This window comes from Gossypium hirsutum, chromosome A11 (genome assembly GCF_007990345.1).
Source record: "Gossypium hirsutum isolate 1008001.06 chromosome A11, Gossypium_hirsutum_v2.1, whole genome shotgun sequence".
NCBI lineage: Eukaryota > Viridiplantae > Streptophyta > Magnoliopsida > Malvales > Malvaceae > Gossypium > Gossypium hirsutum.
The window spans coordinates 4570475-4582871 of record NC_053434.1 but is presented as its reverse complement, the minus strand read 5'-3'; positions in this window follow the sequence as shown (position 1 = coordinate 4582871).

Below are 12397 nucleotides of genomic sequence, written 5' to 3'. Positions count from 1 at the left end.
GTGGAAACCCTTTCGGGAAAAAAACCACGGGCAGATGAGAAGAAAATTCACTATGTCGAAAAATTTGAATCAATACAAGAGGAATAGACTATGTCTATTTATAGGCTTGTAAAGCCATATTCTAGTAGGATTGAAACACCTTATCCTAATCAATATAAAATAGATGGAGTTTAATAAGGTTTAAAAAACCTTATTCTAAAATAAAATAAAAGAAGTCTAGTTCTATATGGATTTTACTTTTATTTTATTTTCCATCGTATTTTATTTAAATAAGAATTCGGGTCACTTAATTCTAACAATCTCCACCTTGTCACAAATTCTCAATGAACAAGTTCTTCATCGCGAACTTTTAATGAACAAGTTCTCCTCCTCTTCCATAAAACCCCTTAAGGTTTATCTTCAACAATGAACACCAACCAAGTCTAAGCAATGCTCAAACTTGGTTATAGGAAGTGACTTAGTCATCATATCTGCAGGATTTTCACGAGTACTAATTTTGCTTACAACAATATCACTACGAGCAATAATATCACGAACAAAATGATACCGAACATCAATATGTTTTGTTCTCTCATGAAACATTTGATCTTTTGTAAGGAAGATGACACTCTGACTTTCACAAAATACTGTACTGATTTGAAGGTCTTTATTAAGTTCACTAAATAGTCCATTCAACCAAATAGCTTCTTTACAAGCCTCAGTAATTGCCATATACTCAGCTTCAGTGGTAGACAATGCGACTGTAGTTTGCAAAATGGCTTTCCAACTAATTGCACAACCTCCGATTGTAAAGACGTAACCTGTGAGAGATCTTCTTCTATCAAGGTCTCTAGCAAAATCAGCATCAACATACCCTATGACTCCATCTTTAGTTCTTCCAAACTGTAAACAAACATCAGTAGTGCCTTGTAAGTATCTTAAAATCCACTGAACTGCTTTCCAATATTCTTTACCGGGATTTGCCATGTATCTACTAACTATACTGACTGCATATGATAAATCTGGATGTGAACAAACCATAACATACATGAGAGATCCCACTGTACTAGAGTATGGAAATGTGACATGTACCCAATCTCATCATTTGATTACGGAGACAAAGCCGATGAAAGTCTGAAATGGGTTGCTAAAGGAGTACTAACAGGCTTAGCACTCTGCATATTGAACCTGCAAAGAACTTTCTCAATGTACCCTTTCTGACTTAGGTACAATTTACTTGCTTTTCTATCTCTGAGAATCTCCATACCAAGTATCTTCTTTGCTGGTCCTAAATCTTTCATCTCAAATTCTTCACTTAGTTGGGCTTTGACCTTTCTTATCTTTCATTTATCTTTTGTTGCTATCAACATGTCATCAACATAAAGAAGTAGATACACAAAAGAACCATCACTGTTTTTCTTAAAGTAAACACAACTGTCTAAACTACTTCTTTTGAAATCATGAGAAGTCATAAAGGAATCAAACCTCTTGTACCACTGTCTTGGTGACTGTTTCAAACCGTAAAGGGACTTTCTCAGCAAGCAAATATAGTCCTCTTTTTCTGAGACTATAAAACCTCTAGTTGTTGCATGTAAATATCCTCCTCAAGTTCTCCAAACAGAAATGCAGTTTTTACATCTAACTACTTAAGCTCCAAATCATGCATTGCCATAATACCAAGTAAAACTCGAATCAAACTATGATTAACAATTGGAGAGAACACATCTTTGAAGTCCACTCCTGGAATTTGACTTTAACCCTTTGCAACAAGCCTTACTTTATATCTGGGTTCTTCAACTCTTGGAGTCCTTTCTTTCTTTTTAAACACCCATTTACAACAAACAGCCTTTTTACCTTTAGGAAGTTTCACAAGGTCCCATGTTCTGTTTTTGTGGAGTGATTTTATCTCTTCTTGCATAGCAAACATCCACTTTTCTAAGTCTTCACAGCTAACCACCTCAGAATAATTAGATGGTTCTTGATTTGCATCTATATCTTTAGCCACATTTAAAGCATAAGCAACTAAATCAGCCTCGGCATACTTCTTTGGAGGTTTAATTTCTCTTCTAGTTCTGTTTTTGGCGATAAAGTATTGTGGTAAAGAAGCAACTCTATTCTCAATTTTTGTTTTGGCTTGAGGAGTTGACTCTGTATTAATCTGATGTTCCACCTGCTTTTGATTTTCTTTATTGGAAGAGTCTTTAAGAGATAAGTTAGATAGTATAGAAATTTCATCAAAAACAACATCTCTGCTAATCACAACTTTTCTATTTTCAGGACACCATAACTTATACCCTTTTACACCAGCTTTATAACAAAAAAATACATTTAATGGATATCGGTTCCAATTTTCCATTATCAACATGAGCATACGTAGGACACCCAAAAATCTTTAAATCAGAATAATTAGTAGGATTACCAGACCATACCTCTTGTGGAGTCTTTTTCTCAATGGCAACGGATGGAGATCGGTTGATCAAAAAACATGCAGTAGAGGCTGCTTCTGCCCAAAACGACTTCGGTAAGTTGGCATTTGACAACATGCATCGAACCTTCTCCATGATCGTTCTGTTCATTCGTTCTGCAATGCCGTTTTGCTGTGGAGTATGACGAACTGTCAAGTGTCTCACGATCCCTTGCACAATCTATTTTCCCGTCTGTTTTTCAATTATAATTTTCCAAGACTTAAATGCGGAAAACACATCACTTTTCTGCTTCAGGAAGAACGCCCAAACTTTTCTGGAAAAATTATCAATAAAGGTTTGCATATAATTAGCTCCACCTCTTGAAGGCACTCTGGATGGCCCCCACAGATCAGAATGAATATACTCCAACATTCCCTTCGTGTTATGGATTTTCCTAATAAATCGAACTCTTTTTTGCTTCCCAAAAATACAGTGCTCACAGAAATTCAGTTTGCAAATTCCTTGCCCATCAAAAAGTCCTCTTTTACTCAATTCTGCCATGCCATTCTCACTCATATGCCCTAAGCGCATATGCCAAATTTTAGTAATATCATCATCTGACAAGGAAGAGGAAGCGACAGCTGTATCACCAGTAACAGTAGAACCCTGCAAAACATATAACTTGGCAATCTTTCTCTGCCCTTTCATCACAACAAGGGACCCTTTGGAAATCTTTAAAACCCCACTTTCAGCTGTGTATCTGTACCCTTTTGAATCAAGAGTACTCAACGAAATTAAATTTCTTTTCAATTCTGGAACATGCCATACGTCACTAAGTGTTCTAACAACTCCATCAAACATCTTAACTTTAATTGTTCTAACACTTGCGATTTTACACGAAACATTATTTCCCATCAAAACAACACCTTCAGATACTGTTTTGTAAGTTGTAAACCAATCCCAATTGGGACTCATGTGGAAGGTGCAGACTGAATTAAGTATTCACTCCTTGCTTACTTTAGAATCATTGACAGAAGCGACTAGAAGTTCACCATCGCTGTAGTCTTCTACAACATCAGCTTCACCGGAATTTTCTGGTTATTTTCCCTTTTGATTCGCAGCCTCCCTTTTAATCTTATTTTGCAGCTTATAACACTCAGATTTAATGTGCCCTTTCTTCTTGTAGAAGTTACAAGTTTTACCTCTGTTTGAAGACTTCGATCTACCCTTAGATTTACCACAAGGATTCTGTTCCTGTGTCCTACCACGATCATCATCAGTATTCTGATCTTGCCTCCCACGAATAATGAGACCCTCTCCCTGAGAGTCGAGTTTAACCACAAGATGCTTCATCTTATCATACAAGGTTAAAGAATCATAAACCTCATCAACTGTGAGAGATTCGCGGCTATATAAAATTGTGTCTCTAAAGATTGAATAAGACGGGGGTAACGAACAAAGTAGAATCAACCCTAGATCTTCCTTATCATACTGAACCTCCATAGCCTCCAAGTTTGAGAGAATTTCTTTAAACACTGTTAAGTGTTCGTGTACATATGCACCTTCCTCCAAACGATGAGCATAAAGACGCTGCTTCATATGCAACTTGCTTGTTAGAGTTTTCGACATACATATTTGTTCTAGTCTCTTCCATAATGCAACGACAGTTTTCTCTTTCATCACATCCTATAAAATTTCGTTGGACAAATGCAGATGTAATTGTGTTAACGTCTTTTGATCCTTACGCTTCTTCTCTTCATCTGTTAATGTTGAAGGCGTCTTATCTATCCCTAGTAGGGCATCCTCCAGATCCATCTGTGTAAGAACTGCTTGCATCTTAATTTGCCACAACGCAAATCTGGTGTTGCGATCCAATAACGGAATTTCATACTTCAAAGATGCCATTACCGTGATCAAGATGAACAACCCGGAAGCTTTGATACCAATTTGTGAAAATAAAAATAATAAAATAAAAATAAAATAAAGAACACACAAATTTTACGTGGAAACCCTTTTGGGAAAAAATCACGGGCAGAGAAGAAGAAAATTCACTATGTCGAAAAATTTGAATCAATACAAGAGGAAAAGACTATGTCTATTTATAGGCTTGTAAAGCCATATTCTAGCAGAATTGAAACACCTTATCCTAATCAATATAAAATAGATGGAGTTTAATAAGGTTTTTTTACCTTATTCTAAAATAAAATAAAAGAAGTCTAATTATATATGAATTTTACTTTTATTTTATTTTTCATCGTATTTTATTTAAATAAGAATTCGGGCCACTTAATTCTAACACCATCCATTATGAAACCCACCCCCCACCCCGGGCCATACTTTCCATTAGTGGAACCTATATAGAATGAAGTTTTCTTAATTTAACATTTTTCATCACTATAGTTCCTTCAGTACTGTTGTATAAATTGTTTTTGTTTTGGCTTGTTTAAAGGCATATATTGTACCATATAAATAAGATATTATTTGAAAATTTTAAATTTAGTTTAGTTATAATTAAATCAAGTTTGAGGTATGAAACGAGGAACATAGTAAACCCTAAGTTCAACCAAAGTCTTTTTTATTTATTAAAAAATTACAATTCAAATTAAGGAGGGTATTTAGTATTTTAAGAATGGTGGTGTATTGGGTTGGCCCTATAGTTTTATTTTGGTTGGAATTAAATTTACTGCCATTCAATTTATACTTTTAACTCCAGCAAAATTGGTTGGAAAGTGAAAAGTTAATCCACTCATAGAATCTATGGTTATATAGCTTTTGTTGTAATGTAAAAATGGATGGAGATAATAGAAAATCCATAATATACTTGAAGAACAAAGCTACAAAATTTTCAAGCATAATTCTCAATGGCAACATATTCTTCCTTTGTAATTCCTACAAGCTTAATAGTTTAATATGGCTTATAAACAAAGTTTAGAAATCTTATTTTAGTGATGTGGGATAAATACTCCCTTAACAATTATTTTAACTCCAATAAGTTTAATTTTTGAATTTCAAAATTTGCAATCATGAGTTCTGACTTTCTTTTTTATATCAATTATATATTATAATAAGAAATTCATTTTGCTTTTGATTTTTTTCTAAGGAAATTTGAAGAATGAATTTAATGTCAACTAAACTTTCAAAACAATAAATCATGGGTTGAACTTTTGGGTGCAATTAATCAATATATGCAGTGTATATTGATGGGTTCTTTTTTTGGAATAGAAATCAAAACTATATACGTTTTCGTTCAAATTTGATTACCAAACTGTAGTTAATTTATTTCAAATATAGTCATTGGACCAAACAGATGTGAGATTGACTTGAAATTGTGGACCAAAGAGAGTTGACATGTGTATATAATATACATTTATGGATTTGCAAAGTGGAGAATTGTACATGAGAATCTTTATCTTGTCTAATTTTTTCAGTGGTGGGGGAACCCTAATATTTCTTAAAACTTAATTTGCTATCACTAAAACCAGCACGGTTAAACCATCTTCTAATGTTGTTTTCTTTTTATTTAATTAGATTGCAGTCCTCACTCAATTCAAACCATAAAGTAACATTTCAGCACTATCAAAGGTCAAGGATCCCACTTCCTGTTTCAATGGGCAGGCTTTCTTCTTTAATATTTTTTTTTAAAATATAAAATAAATCAAGTGTTGAGGAAGCCATTGCTTTGGGATTTGATCTCCCATCCCATTTTTAACTACATTCCAACATTATTGCGTTTTTTTTTTAAATGGAAAACAAAGTTTGTACAATTTAAACCGTCCATTATTGCAATTAATCCCACACCATTGATTGCGGTTAGATCTTAAATGGCCCCTAATTCCTTGCATTATAAATACCAAAGAAGTGATCGCTCCATTGTGCATGCTTGGCCCTTTATATAATAATTTGATTGAATTCCCTTGAGAGAGATTCAAGTAACTTACTGTTGGGAAGAAACCGAACAACCGAAACAAAGCGAAAGCACAACCGGTGTTCTTTCTCTCCTTATAACTCCTGTAAAAATTATGGCAAGCACAATAGCACAAGATATGTTCTCTAGCAACCTTAATCAACCACAAATCAACTAATGCAACCACAACAAAAATAAATAGAGACACCGATATTTTTTCGTGGAAAACCCCTTTAAATCAAGGGTAAAAAACCACGGGACTTTAGAGTCCGATAAAGAGCTCTACTATCATCAAATGTTCGACTACAAGATCACAATATCAAGCCTACAACAAGCATTCAACTCCGACAAGGCTAACAATATGTAATCTTTAGCAAAAGAGAGAAAAATGAGAGAACATCACCAAAAACGTAGCTACTGAAAAATGGGTATTTCCGACGCTACAAGACTCGGATGAAAAATCCGACCGTACAAAGTCAAGAACACCTTATCACCTAGCTGCTGTCCAAAAATCAGCTCAATCGAACCACGGATGGACCTTCGATCGAAGAGTTGATCACTGCTGTACCAAGCTTGAAAAAAACTGAAATTTTCTTCTCTCTTTCTCTCTGTTTTAATTTGAGATATTTTTTTTTTTTTGCTCTGCTCAAATTTTCTGCCCAACACCCGTTAAAAAAACCCCAAAATGACTTTTGACAAAACATTATGGCAGAAACTATGGGTTTCCCACATAGTGGGACCCATACCCAACAAATCTCCCCCTCCAACTATGTGGGGAATGCCTCCATGCCGGAGGTCAAACAACATGCTTCAAACTTTCCTCTTGGTAAGGCCTTCGTCAACATATCAGCACCATTATCATTAGTGTGTATCTTCTCAAGCTCTAACAGCTTAGCTTCAAGAACATCTCGTATCCAATGGTACCTCACATCAATATGCTTAGATCTAGCATGAAAAGTTGAGTTCTTACCAAGATGAATAGCACTCTGGCTATCACAGTACAGGACATACTTCTCCTGAGTAAAACCAAGCTCATGCACAAACTTCTTCATCCAAAGCATCTCCTTACACGCTTCGGTTGCTGCAATGAACTCTGATTCGGTGGTGGACAATGCAACACACTTTTGCAGTCTCGATTGCCATTCCACAGCTCCCCCTGCATAAGTGATTAAGTAACCTGAAGTAGATCTCCTCGAGTCAATGTCTCCGGCCATGTCTGAATCTGTATACCCAACAAGAACAGGTTTCTCATTGCCGAAACAAAGTTTCATATTGGAAGTGCCACGAAGATATCTCATAATCCACTTCACTGCATTCCAATGCTCTCTGCCTGGATTAGAAAGAAACCGACTAACTGTACCAACGGCATAAGCCAAGTCTGGTCTCGTGCAAACCATTGCGTACATCAAACTACCCACGGCTGAAGAGTAAGAAATTTTCTGCATCTCTTCCTTCTCCTTTTCTGTGGAAGGACTATGCTTAACACTCAATCTAAAGTGCATAGCAAATGGAGTATTCACCGCTTTAGCTTTGTCCATACTAAACCTTTGAAGTACTTTCTCAATGTACCTCTCTTGTGATAACCATAATTTCTTGGCCTTTCTATCACGTGTCAGTCTTATGCCAAGAATTTGCTTTGCTGGCCCCAAATCCTTCATTGCAAAGGATTTACTCAACTCCTGTTTCAACTTCTCAATTCTAGAAGCATTCTGACCAACAATAAGCATATCATCAACATAGAGCAAAAGAATAATAAAATCATCACCAGAGAATCTCTTAACAAACACACAATGATCAGAAGTAGTCTTCTTGTAGCCTTGCTCCCCCATAACAGACTCAAACTTCTTGTACCATTGCCTTGGAGCTTGCTTCAAACCATACAAGCTCTTCTTCAATCTGCACACATAGTCCTCTTTCCCTTGTGCAACAAAACCCTCTGGCTGCTCCATGTAAAGCTCTTCTTCCAAGTCACCATGAAGAAAAGCAGTTTTCACATCCATTTGTTCAACCTCTAGGTCATAACAAGCTGCCAAACTCAGTATAGTTCTGATAGAGGACATCTTCACAACCGGAGAAAATATTTCTTCAAAATCAACCCCCTTTTTCTGAGTATAACCCTTGACGACCAATCTAGCTTTGTATCGTGGAGATGAAGACTTCTCTTCTTGCTTCAACCTGTAAACCCACCGATTCTTCAAAGCTCTTTTGCCCTTAGGCAGTTTCACCAATTCAAAAGTATGGTTCTCATGCAATGATTGAAGTTCGCCTTTCATCGCTTCAACCCACTGATCTTTGCATTCACTCTCCATAGCCTCTTCATAACATTCAGGTTCTCCCCCGTCAGTCAAAAGAACATATTCATCAGGAGAATACCTGACAGAAGATCGTCGATCTCTAGAAGACCTTCGAAGTGGAACTGCTGGTGGAGCTATAGGTGCTTGTTGTTGATCATTCACAACATCATCCATGGGAGTATCAAAGTCACCTATAGTCTGATGGTCACCACTAACATCACCATGCACATCATCCTGGATAGGATCTGGTGAAGAGTCTAGGGGAACCGGATTCACATCGATCAAGTCACCACTACCTTGTGAATCCACTTTCTCCGTCTTATCAATGTCATCAATGGTCTGATCCTCAATGAAGACAACATCTCTGCTTCTCACGAGTTTCTTCTGAACTGGATCATAGAGTCTATAACCAAACTCACCATCTAGACCATAACCAATAAAAATGCATTGTCGAGCCTTGGCATCCAACTTGGATCTTTCATCCTTTGGAACATGAACAAATGCTTTACAACCGAACACACGTAGGTGATCATATGACACGTCTTTACCAAACCAAACTCTATCTGGCACATCACCTTTCAAAGGAACACTAGGAGACAGATTTATCACATGTGTCACTGTATTCAAAGCTTCAGCCCAAAACGGTCTTGGTAACTTTGCATCTGACAACAAACATCTGACTCTCTCAATCAATGTTCGGTTCATTCTTTCAACTAACCCATTTAACTGTGGAGTCTTTGGTGGTGTTCTCTGATGTCTGATTCCCTGTCGCAGACAATACTCATGAAACGACCCTGTGTACTCGCCACCATTATCAGTACGAATGCACTTCAACTTTTTCCCAGTTTCCCTTTCAACTGATGCTTGAAACGGTTTAAACACCTCAAAGACTTGATTTTTAGACTTCAAAGTGTAAACCCATAGCTTTCTTGAACAATCATCAATGAAAGTCACAAAGTAAAGTGCACCACCATGTGATCTTACTTTTATCGGACCACAAACATCTGAATGGACCAACTCTAGCAACTCTGATTTCCTATGAGGAGGATGGCTTCTAAATGAAACTCTTTTCTGCTTTCCTGCTAGACAATGAGCACAATTCTTCAGTGTAGCATTCTTTAAACCCGAAAGTTGATTCTTCTTCGCTAAACAGCTAAGCCCCTTCTCACTCATGTGACTGAGTCGTTTATGCCACAACTCAGTTGAGTTGTCATTCAGTGTCACATTCACCGTCTCTCGAGAAGTCAAAGCTTGCATCAAGTACAAATTTGAGCTCTTCTTTCCTCGAGCCACAACCAAGGAGCCTTTAGTCAGCTTCCACTGCCCTTCACTGAAAGTGTTACAGAATCCCTCATCATCAAGTTTTCCTGCAGAAATCAAATTCAAACGGACATCCGGTGCATGTCTGACATCCTTGAGAGTTAACTTTGTTCCATTGTTACTTACCAAGCTAACATCTCCCATACCAATAACCGAAACCAAACCATCATTACCCATCTTCAATACCCCAAAATCACCAGGAGTATAAGATGTGAAGAATTCCTTCCTCGACGTGACATGAAGTGATGCACCAGTATCAATCACCCAACTAGTCTCGTCGCATGCTAGGTTGACCAAATTCTGATCACAAATAACTAACAAATCTTCACGAGTAACAGTAGCAACACGCTCGGATTTTTCATCGTCATTCCGGTCGTGTTTATCACCACCACTTTTGTTCTCTTTCTTCCACTTGAAGCAATATTTCTTGATATGGCCTTTCTTACCACAATGATGACACTCAAGATTCTTGTATCTCGATCTTGACTTGCTTCGGCTTTTATCTCTACCCTTTCCATCTTTGTCTCTGTTTCTCCCCCTGTTCTCGATAACCAACACCTCGGACTGTGATGTAGAACCCTGAGATCTTCTTCTAACCTCTTCATTCAACACACCACTCTTAGCCAAATCCAAAGTAATAATACCCTGTGGGGCAGAATTAATGAGTGAGACTCGAAAGGTCTCCCAAGAGTCTGGTAGAGTAGCAAGCAACCAAAGTCCTAAAATCTCGTCATCAAATTTGACACCCATACCAAGCAACTGATTCATCATACTCTGAAATTCACTAACATGGTCAGCTATAGACATTCCTTCTTTATATTTCAGCGCCATCATTTTCTTCAGCAAAAATAACTTGTTATTGCCCGACCTCGAAGCATACAAGCTTTCAAGCTTCTCCCACAATGTTCGAGCATGTGTCTCCTGATCAATGTGATTGTAAACATTTTCTTCAACAAATTGCCGAATAAAGCCACACACTTGTTGATGCTCAAATTCTCATTCTTCATCACTTTTCGAATCGGGTTTTTGAGTAGTAAAGACCGGAAGATGCAAAGCCTTCACAAACAACAAGTCCTTCATTTTATTCCGCCAAAGTTGATAATTTGTGCCATTCAACATAATCATCTTGCTCGTATTAATTTCCATAATTATCTAACACAATAACCAAGCTCTGATACTAGTTTGTTGGGAAGAAACCGAACAACCGAAACAAAGCGAAAGCACAACCGGTGTTCTTTCTCTCCTTATAACTCCTGTAAAAATTATGGCAAGCACAATAGCACAAGATATGTTCTCTAGCAACCTTAATCAACCACAAATCAACTAATGCAACCACAACAAAAATAAATAGAGACACCGATATTTTTTCGTGGAAAACTCCTTTAAATCAAGGGTAAAAAACCACGGGACTTTAGAGTCCGATAAAGAGCTCTACTATCATCAAATGTTCGACTACAAGATCACAATATCAAGCCTACAACAAGCATTCAACTCCGACAAGGCTAACAATATGTAATCTTTAGCAAAAGAGAGAAAAATGAGAGAACATCACCAAAAACGTAGCTACTGAAAAATGGGTATTTCCGACGCTACAAGACTCGGATGAAAAATCCGACCGTACAAAGTCAAGAACACCTTATCACCTAGCTGCTGTCCAAAAATCAGCTCAATCGAACCACGGATGGACCTTCGATCGAAGAGTTGATCACTGCTGTACCAAGCTTGAAAAAAACTGAAATTTTCTTCTCTCTTTCTCTCTGTTTTAATTTGAGATATTTTTTTTTTTTTGCTCTGCTCAAATTTTCTGCCCAACACCCGTTAAAAAAACCCCAAAATGACTTTTGACAAAACATTATGGCAGAAACTATGGGTTTCCCACATAGTGGGACCCATACCCAACACTTACTTCCTACTTAATCATGGAATTTAGACCCATGCATAAGTTTGCTGTTTTTGTTGTTGCAGTGATTGTTCGCAGTCATTTAGTTTTCTCTGCCAATGCAAGACCAATGAAATTCCTGATCGGCGTCTCCGCAATGCACAAAGCAGATCATCCTCAACCAAATGCTGAGCAAGTATTGCCACCCTCTATACCATTACCAGCTAAAACCTCAGGTTTTGGTGAATCAGTGAGGGGTTTCAAAGATGACTTTCAGCCCACTGCACCGGGGAACAGCCCCGGTATCGGGCATTCTTTCGAAGAAGATAACGATGAAAGGAATGAAGAAAAAGGGGCAAGTTTTAGGTCCACTAATGGCAAGCATGCCCAAGATTTCAAGCGTACAAGTCCAGGGCACAGCCCTGGAGTTGGTCATGTTTTTTCAAGCAAAATTTCTAAGAAAAATGTCTAGGTATTTCTTCTTCATTTCAAAACTTTGTAAGTAGCGGATTAAAAGGAAGTTGTTCCAATAATCACGTAGGAAATGCATGAATGCTCGTAGGTTTTAAAGACAGAGGTTCGAGTTCAGATGTAACAAAATAATTGTCCCTGCTTT